Source organism: Pinus tabuliformis, chromosome 2_1 (genome assembly GCF_031772625.1).
Source record: "Pinus tabuliformis cultivar Carrire ecotype Pingquan chromosome 2_1, CPIR1, whole genome shotgun sequence".
NCBI classification, from domain to species: Eukaryota; Viridiplantae; Streptophyta; class Pinopsida; order Pinales; family Pinaceae; genus Pinus; species Pinus tabuliformis.
Window position 1 is genome coordinate 569796004 of NC_142299.1, and position 19969 is coordinate 569815972.

At 36.5% G+C, this 19969-nt stretch overlaps 1 pseudogene; it reads right to left on the reverse strand.

Annotated features, from left to right (window-relative positions):
- The window catches only part of LOC149201721 (uncharacterized), a 128947-nt pseudogene extending 109731 nt beyond the window's left edge, over positions 1-19216 (reverse strand).
- Between the last annotated feature and the right edge of the window lie 753 nt (positions 19217-19969).

The window sequence follows — 19969 nt, forward strand, 5'->3', positions numbered from 1 at the left end:
TATCCCTTTGTCTCTAGCGTGGCTGTTGTAGTACTCTAGCCTGAGGTTATCGACAGACTAGCCACCTGCCCTAGCCCCAAACAGAGTCAAGTCTTCGCCTCTCTTAGGCAAACCAGTCAAGAAGTATATGTTCGCCGGCTCGATTTCGAGCTGGTGGCCACCAATGAAGAAGCATTGGTCATGTGTGCTCCATCTGTCAACCAACCACTGTAATAAATCCACCTAAGCCCTCATGCCAGGAATGGCCCAGAATTTGTACAAGCTACACGCCCTCAAAGCATCAAGTGAAGGCTGATGATTCCATGCGGCGGCATCCACGTCCTCATGCTCTCGTTCACGCCAATCTAGCATGATGTACTCTCTGCATCAAGTATAAGGATAAATTAAATTGCTAGAAATTATTTTGATTGGTCCATTTTTGAGAATTTTTGGGTTAAAAACCCTTGCGACGGGGACAGCACCCTCCGGGTTAGACACAGTGTGTGGGACCGCACTTTGTCTACATGGAAGGTGCGGACCCTGAGCTTTTTCCCAATGGAGAAAAAGTCGGGGTCCGCAGGCCAGCAGTGGTAAACCTGCAGGCCCCCGCGCGCGGGTTTTATGCCTAAAAACCCTCCCAAAAATGAAAATAAATGACTAAAACAAAAATTGAAACGGTTAAAAATGAAGAGTAGGATGATGTGGATTACCTAGAGAAGACGGCATTCGATTCCGACTGTTGGATTTTCCGCAATCTTCACGGGAAGTTTTCTGAGCAAAAGCACTATTTTCTCACCCAAACTCAAACGGTAAAAATGAATTGACGAAGGCCCTTTTTATAAGTTTTTTGAGTAAATAAATTGCAAATTTGCTTATGTTTCACTTTGGAAAGGTATTTTTGCGACATTTTTATCCATTTCAAATAGGTATGAGTAATGTTTGTGTTTTTGTGCAGGATAACGGATTATTCAAGCGAAATCTATCGTTTTCGACGAAAAAACATTTAGAGTCACCTTTAAGCTCTTTTCTGACTCCTAAAACATGAAAAGATCGTCGAGTGTTTCTTTTAAACTCGTTAAAATGGAATTAAAAGACGGTCCACTTACAGCTCTTTTCCGACCGTAAAAACATGAAAAGATCGTCGGATATTTGTCGTTTCAAATTCGATATTGGTTATAAAACGACGTGTCGTTGATCGCTTTTTTACTTTTTCGGATCAAAGGCACTAATGACGAAAAGTACTCCTTGGTCGTAAAAGATCAAGCGGTTCTCTCAAGTATTATTTTATACTTTTTCGGGCTTGGGAGACACAAATTTATGAAAAAGGTCAATCCTGGAGTCTTCTTAAGTTTTTTCAGACTCTCTAAAATTGAAAAACGCCAAGTTTCTCCTATACTGGACTCGTTAAAATTTCACAGTAAAGGACCTGTTCAATTACAAACAGGAACAAATCACTCCTTCTTAGGGTTCGAATTTAAACTAAGTTGGACTCATTTGAAGGATGAGCTTATAATCAAGCAAATGTTATCCTCCTCAAGCTTGTCAAAAATAAAGAGGTACTTGCTAGAAATGGTGGGGGAAAAGAGAGAAAAATGAGTCTGTTTGTCATACTTTGTAACCACTCTTGAACACGACACTTTTATTCACCTGGGTTGGGAAATCCTTTGCCTAACAGTTGATCAAACCACATTGAAAGTCTTCAGCCGGTTTCTAGGTATTAACTTTGGGTCAATCGTCACCAAGCCATCTGTCGTGTCGTTATGTGTTCAAGAGGTCACTGCCAATAAGCCATTCATCTACAAAATATTTGTCATCCATCTTGACCATCCCTGAGTCAGTCCTTGCAACTAAATTTCTTTAACTTGATCTATGATTTCGTGTTGTGGGCTTGCCTACGACGGATCGCTTTCTATCGACATCAGCTCATTATCTAGAAAGATGATCTAGAAATCGTCAGTACCTTGAGATCTGCATGCCTCAATGGCAGGTTTCTCACCTTTGATGATAGTTTGCATCATTGACTTTCGATCAAAGGATTTCGTGACATGTTCGACATCAACACATTTATTCGCATCTCATGGATTGTACTGGGTACTTTGAGAGCCATTGACATCACTGGTGGTTTCTCTCATACTTTTTAACAGTTTACATCATTGACTGGTAATCAAGTGGTTTCTACCATGTTCGACATCAACACATTCATTCGCATGGATAGAATTGTATTGTTTCGGAAAGTAGAAATGAAGACCCTGGATCTAGTTTCCACAATCCAGGCTGCGAGGAATTTTGTATTCATTATATAATGGACTATTCATAAAAAAATGGCTGTGTCCATACTGTGTCCACCTGAGTCTATACTTGTGATGTTTTACAAGATCATTCCTATATCAGAGCAGTAGTTAGTTTTTCTAGTCAGTTTTGATCTGAGTATGGGAATGCCTACCTCAGCGATGATATGATCTCATATATATATATCTTGCATTGAATGTTTTTACAGGTTCCAACCGGGCTCTCCACAAGATGATCCTCGAAATGATAAAGTACTTCACTCTTCCTAAATGATCAATGAAATCCTCATCTACTACAGACTTCGCACTTTAGGGGGCAATCTGTTACACAAAAATATCGTCACCATGATTATTTGCAGTCAGTATGGGTCTATCATCACTTGTACTGTCCTCCTAATCAAGTCTCAGACCTCAGCTCTTCAAGTCAAGCTTTGGAAATGAGAGAAAGACATTAAAAATCAATGTAACTCTGGTTCCGCACTTTCTCTCACTGTCACCTGCGGTCCTGCACCTTCTGTGTACAAAAACTGCGGACCTGCCCGCTCTGTCCCTAACGGTGTGGGTGTGAACCCCTGTGAAAGTCAAAAGGCACAAGTTTTATCTTAAGAAACTTACTTTGGGTTAATTCTAGAGGATTCTAGAAGGAATTTTGACGTGGATTGTTCGCTCTGAGGTGGTTCATGCATCCCAAAAGAGAAGGAGCTAATCCCTTGATGAGAGGAGCTATGCCTTTGAAGGAGGGCTTTATCCCTTTGAAGGAGGACTTAGTAACCTCCCTCCATTGCACTATAAATACAGGCATTGGGCTAGTTGCTGGGGAGGTTAGAAGCTGAACATTTTTTAGGGTAAATGCTGGTGAAATCAAGACTTCCTAGTTGAGCTTAATAGGAGAGATCACATACCATTTTGGCTTCATTGGCGAGTGAGTGAAACTTGTCAAAGTAGAGGAGAATTCTTGCTGGACCCTGGGAGGAGCTTGTACAGCTTCAAGGAAAAGGTTGTAAAGTTCTTCTTCTTTTGAATTAATACAATCAAACTCATTTTTCTCAACAAGTATCTTATGTTATTTGTTTCATGGACTCCTTGACTTTCATGTTAAATATGTTTTATGATATTGGCTTTTCAGGTGCTATTTAATTTGTTTGCCTTGTTTGTGTTTGCAGATTCGCGACAAAGGAGCTCATTTGGATCAAAGGAGTGAGGGCATCCACAAACTTGCGTTGGACCTAAGGTAGGCCCTAAAAACACTTGTTTGCCATTGTTTATTAAAGCATATTTAGAGAAAGATAGTGTCTGGTTGGTTTGCTTGTCATTAGGTCTTCTTTAGATTCTAGGAAGGTCTATCTTGTCCGCAAGATCGACTTATTCCGTGTGACAATAAGGGACTTATACTATTAATTCCTTTGCTTTTAGATATTTTATTTTGTATGTTTAGAATTTATAGGTTTTAACATGTTTTTGGAAAAGACTTTTGTTTTGTTTTATAAGCTTATAGGTATCCCTCAATCTTTAAAGGGAGCCCCAAACAACTCTCAAATATAAGTATCTCATCTCCTTTCAGTTTTTGGTTTCATATACTTGTTTAAGTTTGTATTATATTAATAATAATCACCATTCTCCCTCTATTGCCTTGATAAGGAAGACATCTTCTAGAAGTATGGAAGAAATCCACCCAAGGAAAGGCTATTCAAGAAAAAAAGGTATGCCTTAAACTATAATACATTGATTTATTTATATTAAATATTTAGTCATTTGAAAATCTATTACTAACATTGTTATGTCTAGCTATATTGAATCATAATGATTCTTGCTTTGGGTGATTCATCGCTTGATAAATCTACCCACCCCACTCCTACTCTTAACTGATTTTATAGAACCATAAACGGGTTCTCGGAAAACCCTAACCTAAGGGTATGCTAATGTGAATGTCTAAAGCCCTAAATTGCTTAAGGGTATTGTGAAATGTTATTTGAATTTTTATTGATGATGTCATGTTTGGGATTTTGGTATGATCAGGAAAAACTAACTTGTTAAGGTTGAATGATAAGGTATAAAATCCTGAACCTTTGAAATATTGGTAATGTTGGGTTTTCTATGTTCTTATGTTGAAACCCTAACTCATTAGGGTTTGGTGGAATGTGTAAGAAATACCCTTATAATGTCTTAGAAATGCTTTCCTTGGTATATGTGTGTTTGTCTGATCAAACCCTAGTCTAATCAAGTTTGTCATATGTCTAGCTTATATTGATATTTGTGAAGTTGGGTTTGACTATCACATTATATGAAATGCCTTTGCATGAAGATGAAACCCTAGGTATATATAGATGTGTCCATTTGGTCAAAACCCTAGCTTGGTCTAGTTTAAGTATATGTCTAATGTATTAATGATGTCGGACATATGATGTGCTTATGACATACTAATGAATTCCTAGATATATGTGTTGACCTAGTTATTAATGGTCATAAGTCTTAGGATTTAATATAAGTCCTTGTCTGATATTCTAGGATGGTGATATTTGGAAATCTAGGGTTTTGCAACAACCAAACCCTAGTAGGAATTAAATTCTCTAGTATGTGTGATAGAACAATATGAGATCTATGTATATAATGATTCTTGAGATTGTGAAAAATGAAATTCTATGGATTTGGAGTTAAACCTTAGCAGAAGTAAAACCTCTGTGATGATAATAATTTGAGATTTTTAAAAGATCATTGAAATCTGAGTTTTAGTTTTTATTGATGGTTGATTGAAAATCTAGGGATTGCAACTAACCCTAGTGGAAGTTAGTCATGTTAATGACTAAGCTGTGATTGGTTTTGATTGATTCCTTTGTATGAAATCCAAGATTTGTATGAAACCCAGTGGAAAATATAACATATGAATTTTGAAAAGTTGTTAGATGTGTTATATTTGTTTGAATTGTTTGTAAGGTTTTATATATGTCGTAGTAAGATATGCCATACCTTTGGAAGAAACATTGAAGCCCTAGATGGAATGAAAATTGTAATGAAGTAGTCTAGGGATTATGGCAAAGTCCCTAGCAAGCTGTTGAAGAGTATATGTCTCTTGTTTATAATTAAGGGTATCTTATATGTGTAAATTTGAAATGCTTCCATGATTCTGATAGGGCTAACTTCATGCTTCTATAGTTTTGGTTGTACTTGCTATCTAAGTTGTGGAGGTACACAATCTTCTAATATGGTGAAGATGTCCGTCGATGTGATAAGCATGATGAGGATAATGATAACTCTGATGAAATGGTTGGAAGCCACGAAATATTCCCCGATGATGAAAACAAAGAAGCTAATCTCCCTGAGGAATCCTGAATAGAAGAGATCTCCCTAAGATTACGAGGGATTCTGGATGAAGATTTGCTCCTTGGTTGAGAGGGAGGCATAGCTTGGTTTTGATTAATGAATTTCGGAGGATATGTTGTTGCATGAGAAGTAGGAAATAAAATTGTATGATTAAGGAATATTATGTCAGATATTTGGTTGATAGTCCTCTCTGTAAAGTTAAGAAGCAACATCAAAAACCCAGAGGTTTGTATTTGATTTTGTACATATGAAATTATGTTATTGATTAGGGTTGTGATTGTACAAGGGAATCTCTCGAAGGTGTTGATAGAATTTTGGTTACCAATCAATTTGATTGGGAGATATTGGTTTTCCTTGATATGTTGGATCTAGGAGTGTTGAGGCCTTATGAGTGAAGCATTTCTTGGGAGGACATGTAGTCAACACGCTGTGTTGATGTCTAGGTCCTGAAGTTGGAAAGGTGGTGTTGATTATAGAGCCTTCTTTTGGATACACACCTGAATCTTTGGGTTGGTGGTTAGCAAGTAAGATTGATGGTACCTAGAGGGGCTGAAATATTGACTCCATCTTATTCCCACTTGGATAGATTTCACTGGTCAAGAATCTAGTCTGTGGCATTGTGGTGCCTAAATTGTTAAGAGACTAATGGATAGATTTCCCTGGTCGGGAATCTAGTTTGTAGCATTGTGGTGACTAAATTGTTGAGAGACCAATGGATAGATTTCCCTAGTCATGAATCTAGTCCATGGAATTACAGTGTCTAAAAGTTCTTCATGGTTCATATAATTTGAGATATTCCATTGTATTTGTATATGATGAATACCACCCTAGTTAAGAGGGAGTGTGGGAAAATGTAACTAGGTTCATTCTTAATTTAATGTATTTGAGTCATCTTGTAATATACCTATCAAAAGAATAAAGAAAATAGTTTTTATTATTATTATTGTGACATATTAAAGCATGGGTTTCATGCTTGGGTCACCATGTTTTAGATCAAAGTCCCCATTGAGGACTTCTAGGATTTATTCTGAGTCAATAAAGTCATTGTAATTTTAAAGAGACCCTTGTTAGGCTTTTGAATCATGTAAAAAGGTTAAGTATTGAGTCAAATATAATTTATGTATCCTCCACACCAAGTCGGCCTAAGGGCACTAATTCGACCTCACATGGAACCTATAAACACAAGCACATCGAATTAAGTTGGAACACACTCTCTCACAAGAAGTTTGATATCTCTTGTAGCTGGGAAAAGTGTGAAGTATGTTTCCCAGAAGCCAAAGTAAGTGCGAATTTTGGGAAATCTAAGGAGAAGAAAAAAATCGAAATTTCGGTGCCTCTCTCTCTCTCTTTGTTTCGTGCCCTAGATTTGAAGATCAAAGTATTCCAAGTTTCATGCCGAAACATGCCTGATGTTGGGAGTTGCTGCCTAGTCGAAGTTGTTGGAAAAGAGGTCGAACTTTTGAGAGGCTAACTTGGTGTGGAGGGAAGGTCTGGGCTTTGTCTAGGTCAAAGATTCTCAAAGAATGCTATTGAAAGGAAGAATTTCTTGACTGGTTTTTCCCCTCCAGGGGGGTTTTTCCCTGGCATAGTGCCTACATCCGTGTCTATATTTTTATGTGTTGTTCCTTTGGTAATTGCTTGATTAACTAAAAGAAAGAAGATATAAAGAATTGTAATAACAAGAAACATCACAAGTAATTGTCAAGAATAAGAAAATCTTTCTGCCTTTCTAATTTTCTAACAGAACCCCCCAGAGGTAGTTTGTGGTTTTCCCAAACCACAAGTCATTTGTTGACATACGTATAACGAAAGTTGGAGCATGCACAATAATATATGCCAAAAGTTGTTTTATAGGACAAATTTTGTATTCGATTATTTAATTTGAACTCTATTATATTTATATACAATATGGTGGGAATTTATCTATTTAAATGTAACCTCATAAATTGTAAAATGCAACATACTTCGAGGTTATTATTTTGGTAAAAAAAGCAAATGTTATTATATAATATTTAAAATTTTAGAATTTTATTGTAAATATTTTCAAATAGATAGTTTAATAATGATTTCAAAATCAGTTTCGAAACTAATCAAAAGAAATTAGTTTTAGGGAGAGGATAAAAATAAAAAATCAACAGTTTGTAGCGGTTCACAGATCTAAAATTTTGAGGCCAAACGTGTAATATTAAATATTCCTTGGAGATCAAATGAAAAAAAACAGAATGATTCATTTTCTTTGATATATTGTAGTATGTGATGTTCCCTTCTGATGTATTTGATTTCATTTATGTTACTCTTCTTATGACTCGATTAATGTAAGATGCAGTAGGCTTATTTTGAAGAATGTGCATATTTATTTATGTTATCATAGATGGCATATAATATCTGCATTATTTCTAGATAAAGCCTTAAAGAGCACTCTATTTTCTCCCCACTTTCATCTCCTTTGTTCTCATTGTTTCATTTGACATCGCCTTCACAGGGTGTAAAAATTGGATTCCTTTTGGCCCAATGTGATAAAATCTATTCCAAACTATTTCCTCTTCCAGTTATAAATTTAGAATCTATAGTTATTAAAGCAAAGGCCTTTCTGTTCAATTGAGTTTGTCTTCAAGATCAAGTTGACATTGCACTCAAGGGTGCTATGTCTGCAGGAAAATATTTAATAAATTTGTGGATATCCTAGGCATTGATTCTTTTGCAACCAAGAATTGTCTCCAGGGAGAGAATATCAATGGTGTCATTGTCGGGGAATGGAGACACATAGTAATTTTTTCCCTAGGTATTCAAAATATACATCTTGAAGGAGAACAATATTTAGAGTATTAGTTGTGAATTATTTATTTGGCATTCACACTGGCAAAGACTTTCATTGGAAAATAAATCTTGCAAATAAAAATGAAGAAGCGACATGGAAAGACCAAGTATTAGATGTTGAGGTTTCTCAAAGAATTCTTATTCTTTCTTATTATATCTTTATTTATTTTCCACTACACATTAAAAATATCATTTCCTGCTTCGTATTCTGAGATAGTCATAAAACCCAAAATGTACATTATTCATTTAAAAAAGATTCCCCCCTTCCTGTATTATTGATATTGGGTTGAATTTATACCCTGATCCCAAACAGGAAAATAAAGTCCATATTATTACAATCCCTCCTGAAAATCCCTAATATTGTCAACTTGAACTTAAAAATTCTCGTTCATCATCTCCTTTCATAGTCATTGTTTCATCTCCTAAATAACCCACTAACATTCAATCCAAAATCAGGGAAATTTTTAAACCCCTGAGGTTGCCACATGTTCTTCATGATTACACTCTGAAATGTTTCAAATATCTATCTCATTTTTGTGGAGAAGGATGTATTACAATACAGCAGCATGTGTTGGCCTTTGAACGTTTCGTGGATAGACTAGACATTATTATGAGGATGTAGTTTTGAGATTATTTTATCATTCTTTAAAGGGAGATGATCAAATGTGGTTTCAGTATTTAAAACCAAATTCAATTAATGTGTGGCAAGAATTTCAATACATCTCACTTAGGTATTGGGGTGAACCCAAATCTCATGAGCAATATCTTTCAGAATTATATGCAATGTCGAGGAAAAGCAATGAAACGGTTACTAGATTCAACAAAAGATTTCAAAGCTTTTGTTCTAGCATGCCCAAATAAATTAAACCCTTTGAAGCTACTGTCGCGGTATATTATTCAACATCCCTTCATCCTGATCTTACATTTTACCTCAGGTAGAGGAGTCCTTGCACTTTAGAACAGATGTTTATTGATTCCCAAGAAATTGAAGATAACCTATGGGCTTGTGGGAAGTTTCCAAGTCAAAATTTGCAAATATGGAAGCAAACCAACAAGAGAAGGAATTTAAATGGCAGCCATCATATTTGAGTTTGTATATGTTTGAAAATGAAGATGAATCATCTTCGTACTTTTCCCCTTCTTCTAATTTCATATTTTGCAGATCATATTTTTCCAACAAGATATTTTTACATGTGTAGTAGATGATTGTTCCTTTCATAAAACAATGAATGATTTTGACATGGGATTTCTTGAAGATCATGTTGTTGAGATTAGTTATACATGGTCATATTGTACAAATCATTTTAATGACAATGGTGAAAATGCTCTACACTTTGATATTAAATTTTCACATCACCAATTTATTAAAAAGAAACATGTGCCATATTCTCCAAAAAATTTATTTGAGACTAATTTGACTTCAGCAGAAATATGTGATAAATTAGACAAGAGTTATGCAGCGATATTCTTGAAGTAAAATCCCTTTTATTAGATAGTGAAAAGAAACCATTTGATATGTAGCTCAAAGAGAGGATTGAAGTTGCTAAACGAGAAGATATTTTCATTCATGCTTCCTATGATCCCGAAGTAGAATATATGAAATGTATTGGCAGCCCAAAAATGATCCATATTTTTCAGTTGGTGTCTCTTTCTAGGTACACATTAAATCCTATTAATGAAGTTAACTTAATCATTTCAAAATCTCAACAAGGAGCTAAAATAAGAGCAAGTACCCAGATGCTAAATTGGTGCCACTGGAAGTTCGATCTTACTTGAAGGAAATTGTTTGACTAGTTTATAAGAGAGTTTGTACATAAATAAGCTCAGCGGTGACAATTTGGTTCTCAGTTTCCAAAAGTTTTTATTTCAGTTTTGCAGTTTATCAATAAGAATTTGATGTCTAGAAAATAAAGTATTCGAGGAGATTTCAAAACTTCATAGCTTTTAAATATGTTCACATGAAGGTTTACAGTTTTGACTCCATGCTCAACAAAGCACTTGGTCTACTTTTCTTAGTGTCTAGCAAGCAAAACATTGTCCTTAGATGGAGCCAAGTGTTATAGCCAAAATTTGTTGAGTGAAATTTTGGCCCAAAGACAAGGTTTTCTATTGTTACTTGCAACATAAAAAATTTCAACAAAGCACTTAAATACAAATGGGTGATTCTTATGTTTGAGAGAGTAGATGAAGTTATCATAATCATATTCAATTAATGAATAATTGTAATTTCACTACTATCTTCTGAGCCATTGAAGTGCCCTTATTCAAGTCTTTAACTTTTATAATTAAGTTCCCAAAAAAAACACATTTCATGGCCCTCCTATCCTTTTCTTTATACCACGCTCTCGGGCCTCTATGTTCATAAAAAGAGCTTAAAGCCTCCAAGCCCACCAAATCACATAGCATGCCTATCCCTCACACAAGCACCTTAAGAAAGTGACTAGGATAGATAGACTTTAAACATTAAACATATTGGATGGTGAGTGAAATATATATACAATGAGTTCAATTTCTACGGGTTGCATGTGGGACCACGATTTCCACCTATAAAAACGATGGGTTATATATGTATGAAATGGTTGGTGATCTTCAAATTCAGTGGTAGAACCATTTTGATTGGCAAGCACAACAATTTTGATGGAAAAGTATTTCCAAAGATTTGGTAAAGAAGGGAGTGAGATCCACTTGCTTCCAGTGTTACCGCAAGTTTTAGTTATCTTCCATACCATTGTCGTGTGTTAAATTTGGTTTATCGAGGATGAGGTGCAAACTGCCACTTTCTAGTCTATGTTGAGAGGCCATAAGTCTTTAATGTCTCACTTTCCATGGTGTAAATAGTCGATTAGAGTGATAGATAGTTTTATATTCAGATGGTGAAGGAAGATGTGGAGCAACAATGAATTTTTGGTGGAGGATATAGTTTGAGTGGGCCTAATGGTTAAGAGCATGGGAGTTCACAAGTTCAAAACCAAACGGGTAGAGTATGTATGCCTTCGTAGACTTAGCAGTCAAATCGTTGCATGGAGGTGGGTCCCTTGTCCCACAAACAAGAGGGTCTCATACACCAATTTAGTCTCTAGCTTAGCGGTGACCTTAAAATTGGATAATAATAATAATAAAAGCTCCTACAAATATTGGATAATAATAATAAGGAAAGCTCCTATAGATATTGCAAACAATGCAGGAATTCATAGGAATCTCCACGTGCTACAATGCAGGATTTCATAGGCATCTCCACGTGCTATTCTGACCAGTCAAGACCGTTCTAGTACACCTTGTTAGGTTCGTTTTCATGCAGTCAAAAGAGATATATTCAAGGAATGGAACTTTGATGATATGACTGAGGATGTTTAACGACCTGAGGAATAAAGTAATGTTTATTGCAACTAGGACAGGTTGTTTTGCCTTGTGATTGAGATAAATTATTTGTTTGTTGTGGTTTGGTTAAGCCGAGGTTTATTTTACAGCCTAGTATTATGTGTAAGGGTGTCTATCTATCATCAAAGTTGAAATTTTTCTCATGTTTGCTAAAATAAAAATCTAAAAAAATCTGAAAAATAAAAATTAAATAACTATACAAAATATTTAAATAATGTTTGCTCATAAAAAAATTGCACGTAAAGAAATTGGACTGGATCTCTCTCGACTCATGTTAGATACGTATTTAAAATGGAATTATACTGGTGTATTATGTTCAATAAGATCTTATACCTACTCCAAAACAACTTTTCCGTTATTAACATGAGTGGGTGTGAATTTTGGTTTAATGGTATCTATGAAGGACTCCATTTCAATTGCTAAATGGCTAGTTCTTAAAAGATGGTATTTGAAACAACATATATCTATTTTTTCTTTGTATGGTGGCATATATAATCTTCAGAGGAGCTTGAGTTGTCCATATCTATACCATGCCATCTCTTGAATTTCGCCTTGTCCAACTTACCGATTCCAACTTCTCATGGTGAATTGAGGAGCCAACATTTTTGGAAAACAATTATGGCAATGAATTTGATATGCTATGCAGCTATCCTCACAAGAATTGTACATGATGGCAACATTGACAATCTTTTCAAAGCTCAAAAACTTGGAATCGGCACATATGAAGTAGAGGTCAATAAAAGTACAAAGTTATACTTATTTCAGATGCCAGAGTGATCAATGGCTCATATTATTTCATGCTTAGATCAATGAAGGAAACAAAAGATATGCTGAGGAGAATTGTCGAGAAGTGGGTTTACCAAACCACCCATCTCGAGATTTACAACTTGTGTTAATCTTGAGGGTACCTTGCACATCTCTACAAACTACCAATGTAACCCCAAGAGGGGGTTTGTGGTTTCCCCAAACCACAAGTGATTTGTTGACATACTTATAAAAAAAATTGGAGCCTGCACAATAATATACTCCAGGAGTTATTTTATAGGAAGGATTTTATGTTCGATTATTTAATTCAAACTCTATAGAAAGAAAGAAAGAAAAGAAAATCATTTTAACATCCACGAGGCTAAAAATAGCCTATGGGACAATTGCTTCTTCATTTGCTTGATGTATTCAGCCCTTTTTCTATGAAGCCTCAATATAAATTCTCCCATCTTCTCGACAAAACCCTCACTAAATAGATTATCCCAAGAGCTAGCTGCCAGCATATCTACATAACTTTCCCTGTTGTCTTTGAAGGCCTCGCATTCTAAAATGAAATGCTTTTCTATTTGCACTTTTCCAGAAGAACAAAAAAATGCATACTCTTTCCTCCCACACTTCTTTTGGCCTTTTCCAGCGCCCTGTTTCACAACGAAGTTGATGAGAATTAGTCCTTAACTGAGCAATAAGAATTTTGGCTCTCCAAAAGATATTGGCCTCTATGTATACTTTGGGTTGATGACAATATATTTATATACAATAGGGTGGGGTTTTATCTATTTAAATGTAACCTCATAAATTGTAAAGTGAAACATACTTGGAGGTTATTATTTTGTTAAAAGAATGTTAAATATTATATATATAATTCCATAATTTTATTGTAAAATTTTCAAATAGGCAGTTTAATAATTGTTTCAAAATCAATTTTGAAATTTATCAACCACAGTTAGCTTCAGGGAGAGGATAAAAATCAGTTACCTTTAGGGAGAGGATAAAAATCAGAAATCAACCATTTGAAGGGGTTTAGAGATCTAAAATTTTGGGGCCATAAATATAATATTAAATCTTTCTTGGAAATTAAATGAAAAAAAAAAAAAAAAAACACCTAAATGATTTCAATTCTTTGATTTATTGTAGTATGTGATGTTCTCTTTGTTGAAGAATCTAGGGAAATTAGAGTTAATGTGATTCTTCTTAGCATGATAACTATTTGTGAAGTATTTTAACTTTTTCTTATTACCACATTCTTCTCTTGATATCATTAGTGTGTGTATTTATTACTTCATCAAACAGTTACCAGAATACAAGAGACAAGAATACAAGATGTTGCCTTTCTGCAAGTGCCAAAACCTCTCCCTCTTGGAGAGAAAAACCCACTCAAAATTCTTCTTATAGAGATTCCAATTGACGAATACCAAGACCATGAACCTTGACCTATCAAGCCACTCCAAGACCAAGACACCAATCCTCTTCTTACTGATGATATCATAATCATCATTACTGCTTCTTCCAGATCATCATTGTTGCACCATGACTGCTCCTTGAGATCACCATTGTGCCTTTACTGAGATCATCTCTGCACCTTCATCGAGATCACCATCATAACAACGAGGTCCATATTGAGATATGTATGTATATTGAGAGTATTCCTGTAGGATCACCGAGATCCTTATCATTATTGTTATATCGAGAGTGTATGATCTTCTTCAGAACAAGAATGTCGAGACTGTGTATATTGTTGTGGGATCATCGTGATCCTCTTTCATCATAATTAGACCGAGAGTATATTACTAAGAGATCACTGAGATAGTGACTGTGTTTTTTTATGTGTCATGACTGCATTCAACATTTCAAGACTATGATTATGAGGAGGTCGAGACACACTTATCACTGTAATTTTCTTGCACTGAGACACTGTACTCATCACCGAGATCTTGTACCTTACTGTTCCATCCGAAATTTCAGAGCTTCCTGCACCCATACAAAATTATAGAGAGTCTGATCTTTTTATCTTCTATGGTGACCCTAGCAGGGTATTAATAGTTTTTTGTCCTCCATAATTCGCTGATGTGTCAACATGAAGTGTTGTGTCTCCTTTTGCAAGCCAACGTGACTTTGCTGATATGACTGTGTTTTACATCATTTTTCTTGTTGCCTTCTTCAAGAGGCTTGTGCTTTTCTTGTAGGGATGATCTAAACACTAGGTTGACTCATTTACATTACATATATGCTCAAGAAGAGCTCTTTAACATTTTCTTTGACTCTTTCACTTTCCTATAACACTTCAACATGTGCTGGAACTATGTTATGAGCAAGAAACTCATTTTATAATTTACAAAAATAATATTTATTTTCTTTTACAAGTAAAAAGATCAAAATTACATTTATGAAGACCGAACCTAGTTACACATTCTTCAACACTCCCTCTTAACTAGGGAGGTATTCATAATGGTACTTGGTCATTCTCAATCTAAATAATTTCTCATAAGAAGAATCGGATTGGTAACCCATCTATATAGCATCATAGTAACCAACATTGTTTCCACGGAAAGGCATTAACTGACATCTCTATCTCATCATATCAGAGCACAATGTTGGTGAGACCAATGATTATAGACACCTTCATCATTGTCTCTCAAGGTACATACCAACTCAGGTGTTAACTAAGTATGACCTTCTAGGACTATTCTTATCTTGGGTTCCCATCCCTCAAAGAATATTGGTCCTCTTGCCTACTCTTATATTGGATGCCCTACACATCCTCAAAGATCATCAGATGCTAAATGATTACCCAATCCTCCATTCTTTCTTCCCAGGTGAAGACAAAAATGTTGTGTCTATCTCTCCCTCTCAACTAGGGAAGATATGCCCATTCCTGTAAAATAATGTACCCAAGTTCCCTTTGACTAGGAACTTGCCCAAGACTCCTCTCAATTAGGGACTTGTTAGAGTTCCCTCTTAGCTAGGGACTCTCCTTTTCATCAACAGCATCTTATTCATGGGTCCTTTAGCTACTTGATCAATCTATTTCATTGATGTCATGAAATTCATTCAAGCTTCGTCCTTGTAGAGCATTATCCATCGATCACTTTCCTTTTGGTTCGTCATGTCATTCCTTTCTTCATGGAAAGTGGCCTTCTTGATACATATCTGGAACCTTCGTCATATGGCTACTTCTTCCTTATCATGTTTCCTTTAGGGATTTCCATCCATCACATGAATGCTATTGGTACTTGTACTTACAAATCTTGTTTCAGTAGCCCTGCATGAACTCATCAAGGTATTATTCAAGAAATAAAAACATAACATTAAATCAAATAGTACCTTATGATATGTCTCTTCATCATGACATATTTTTGTAGGTATCATCATCATGCATGCATGTTGACACATCTCCCAAAGATATCCATTTTCAAGGGTCTCCATCTTTTTCAGACTTCCATCAGAGTCTTCATATCTTGCTGGGAGATTTCCTAGTAAAATATTCTTGGTCTTTTGGATGTTGATTTCCTTTATCATTGTTTCATATCTCACAATCTCTTCCTTCCTCACACATTCCATTCCCAGGAGCTTTCAATCAAAGTTTCTTAATTTTATTCAACCACCTCATACTTCATATGAGGACATATTATGTTGATTTCATCTAGTGTGAATTATGCCTTCCTGCATCCTTTTAGAGGAGGAGATCATTTTTCTCTAGATCATGCTTCTTAAGATAGAAGTAATGATCCATGTTACCTACAACCATATGACATGACTTCATAATATTAAATACAAGCATACATACCTCATTTTACATTTGGGTCATATAGGCTTCTTTCAGTAGCTTCCTTGATTGAAAATATCTTTAACCGCTTGACTTGCTTCATCTCTCATGTCATCATACCATCATCCCATGAACTCCACAAGTTAGAGTTTTTGATGAAACACTTGCTTCCTCTCTAGGTTAGTGAACCCTCTGATGAGCATTCCATCAGAGAATCTTGAGGATCTTGCATATCCTCATCTGGCAAATGTTTCCTTGATGTATGATGAGCCTTGTCCTAGATGACTTCATCCTTCCCTTTAATGTTCAATGAGGTTAACAAGAGCTATATCCTTCATGTTTGACTACCATGGATTTTTTCCTTCATAATTCCCATGGTGATGTCATGAGATCTTGTTTCTAATGCTTCCATGATGCCACAATGCATATTTTTTTTTTCCCTTAAGGAAAAAGTCGTAATTTCTATTAATAAAAAGAAATTACATTTTGTAGATGTTGGTCGCATATTCATATGTGGCCAATGGCCAGTCTGGATACAAAAAATTCTTGAATGATCTGGATCTCCACGCAGGGAGTCTTGAAGTTTTGGCTATATAGAACACCAACAGTTTTTTTTTATCAAAAACCTGCTCTGCGCTAAGAGCACTAATATAGACAGTTACTGAAAATAAAACTGTGCAATATAAGTACGTGTATCAAAATTGTCTAAGATGGCTGTGACTATTTATATGCGGGTCTGGGACCCATTTCTATTGAGGTCCACAAAAGGCCTGTGATAGTATTGATGGAAAGTTCCATCAATCTTCTCCTGGATCAGCCATTGATCTAGGTGGCTATGCGCTGCTTCTTTGGAAAGTTGGTCCGCTTCTGTATTCTGTTCCCTGTAAATATGGCGACAGACAAAAGATTCAAAAGATGATATCAGTCTTTTGGCTTCGTCAAGAATATGTCTCAAAGAGAAAGCATAACAATGAGATGCAGAATTCAGCCAATTGCAAACAATCTGTGAGTCTCCAAATAATTGTAGGTGTCTGCAATGTTTTTGGTGTGCAAAATGAATGATGTGTTTTGCTGTGCTTAATTCAGCAAAATTGTTGGTGCCATTTTCAAGTTTGATCTGGATCTTATAGCAATGCGACTCATTGATATATAAAACTGCTCCACCACCACAGCCCTCTTCTTGTGCGGATCCATCAAAGTAGGCCCAGGGCTTTGACTTATCAATGGTAATGGGATTAATAGTGCGGGTTGGGGGGATGTAGTCTGTCTCAGGAAGCAGATTGTAGTCAGCAATAGTATGACTCAGGATAGAAGGCCAGTGGGGAGCCTTATTGTTGAAAATGATTTGGTTCCGAGCTATCCAGATAGCCCAGCATACCAGGAGCGGCATGTTGATGGGTTTCCCTGAGTGTTCTCGTGTCCAAAAGCTCCAAGCTTCCAAAATGTTCGATCCTTGCCATGCTGTAAGGGAGGTACAATATGATGATATGCTGTGCCAGAAATCTTTAGTAACTGAACAGTGTAAGAAAAGGTGATCCGTGCTCTCCTCATCATTACAACAGAGATGACATCTGAAAGGTCTGTGGAAAGATCTTTTCAAGAGATTTTTCCCGGTGGGAATCTTGTCAAAAATGATGTTCCACATTAATAATCGACAGCGAGGGGCAGCTTGAAGCTTCCATATATTTTTCCAGAGTGGGAGAATATTCGGGGGCTTATGTGGTTCCATTAATTTCAGGTACCCCATTTTAGGAGAGTACAAACCATGCTTAGCAATGGCCCAGATAAGCTCATCCGATCCATCAGTCAGTCTGATATGTGCCTGGGTGAGCGCGTCAGTAAAGTAACGCCATTCAAACTGCCATTGATCAGGAATTCCCAGGGTCTCGGATGAAATCCAAGCCTGTTGTAGGAAAGTGGAGTTATCGCTGTCTCCAATTTGGTTTATATGTGTGATGCCTCTGCTATGCAGATATCTGATAAGGCCTTCCGAAAGTCTGTGCATGTTACCACACCCTACCCATGGGTCCATCCCGATTCTAACATTTTGCCCACTCTTGATGCGCCAGGTAATACCATCCCTCAAAAGAGGAAGGGAGCGCAAAACCGCCTTCCATATGTTGGATATATTATGCCCAGGCTCTTGTTGCTGGCGGAACCAGTCCATGAGATGTGTTGGTCTGATGTATTTTGCTTGGGCTACACGGGACCAAAGGCTGTCAGAGGTCAGTAGCTGCCATCCGAGTTTTGCTGCTAATGCTTTAGCAAAGAGATCAAGCCTCTTAATGCCCCAGCCTCCCCAACATTTTGGCCTAGCAATGGTATCCCATTTCACCCATGCAAATATCTTCCCAGAGTGATGTCCATTCCATAGAAATCTGGAACATATACTCTGAATTCTGCTAAGTACGCCACGGGGTATCCAAGCTAGAGTCATCCAGTAGACAGGCGTAGCTTCAATGACAGCTTTGATGAGAATCAGCCGACCCGCTCGAGAGAGGTATTTGTGATACCAAACCTGAAGTCTTTTCTCCACCTTGGCAATTAGCCATGTCCAGTCTGCAATTTTGTAGCCGAGTGGTTTTAATCTGTACCCCAGATATTTGATACCGTCAGCGAGGGTAGATGAGGTAAAGGGAAAGCGCTGTGTGGCATAAGCAGCTTCATGTCGAGAGCAACCAACCGTCGTGATAGTGGATTTACTATCGTTTACCATCATCCCCGTAGCTTGCTGAAATAGAAGAAAAATATTGTGGAGAGCAGTGACATCTCCTATGCCTCCATTTAGGAATATGAGAATATCATCCACAAACAGTAAATGCGTGAGGAAAAAATTATCTGAGATATTAATGTCAGTTATCTGATTCCTATCCCTAGAAGCAATGATAAGTCTGCTTAGCCCTTCCATGACTAGAAGGAATAGGAGAGGGGATAGAGGGCAACCCTGTCTAAGCCACAATGCATATTATTATCATGGTCATATCAAAATATTAAGGAGCTTATGATAAGACCCTTTTGTGAGGGATATCATCCCAATCATAGTAGAGATTTGTTACTCCCTCTTTCCTTGGCCCTTTCCTTCAGCTTCCTCCATCTATCTGGTGATATGAGCTTCCATAATATTTAGCTATATTATTTTGTCTTGTCAGACTTTTCTTTCTTTCTACACATGTTTGAGTCTTTTATCCTTCAATACTTTAGCCATCAACTTGTCTTTCTCTAGCACAAATTATTGAATGAGGTAACCTTCTTGTTCATGGAAATTTATTACCTTTCCTATCAGTTAGAACAATGATGATTATTTTAGTATCATCTTTCCCAGATCTCTTAATTGAGATCTTATAAAGATATCCCTTCATTCTTTGATACCTTTAATCAGGTCTAAGTGATATGACCTTTTGTATTGTATTTCAAAGAGTATATTTTCTAGCATTTCACATCTCTCTTTTATGTCCCCTCTCCTGCTACATAGGGATGAGAGGACCTAGGACTGATTTCATATAACTTCTTTTTCAGGGACTATATCTATCCTCCTTTCTTATGCAAGGGATTTCTATGACCCAACCAGTATATTGATCTTCTTGGGAACATGAAGTCGTTTAATCAAAATTGTATTTATGAAAGATACTTACTTGGCACATGAAGATGAAACCTTCACCTT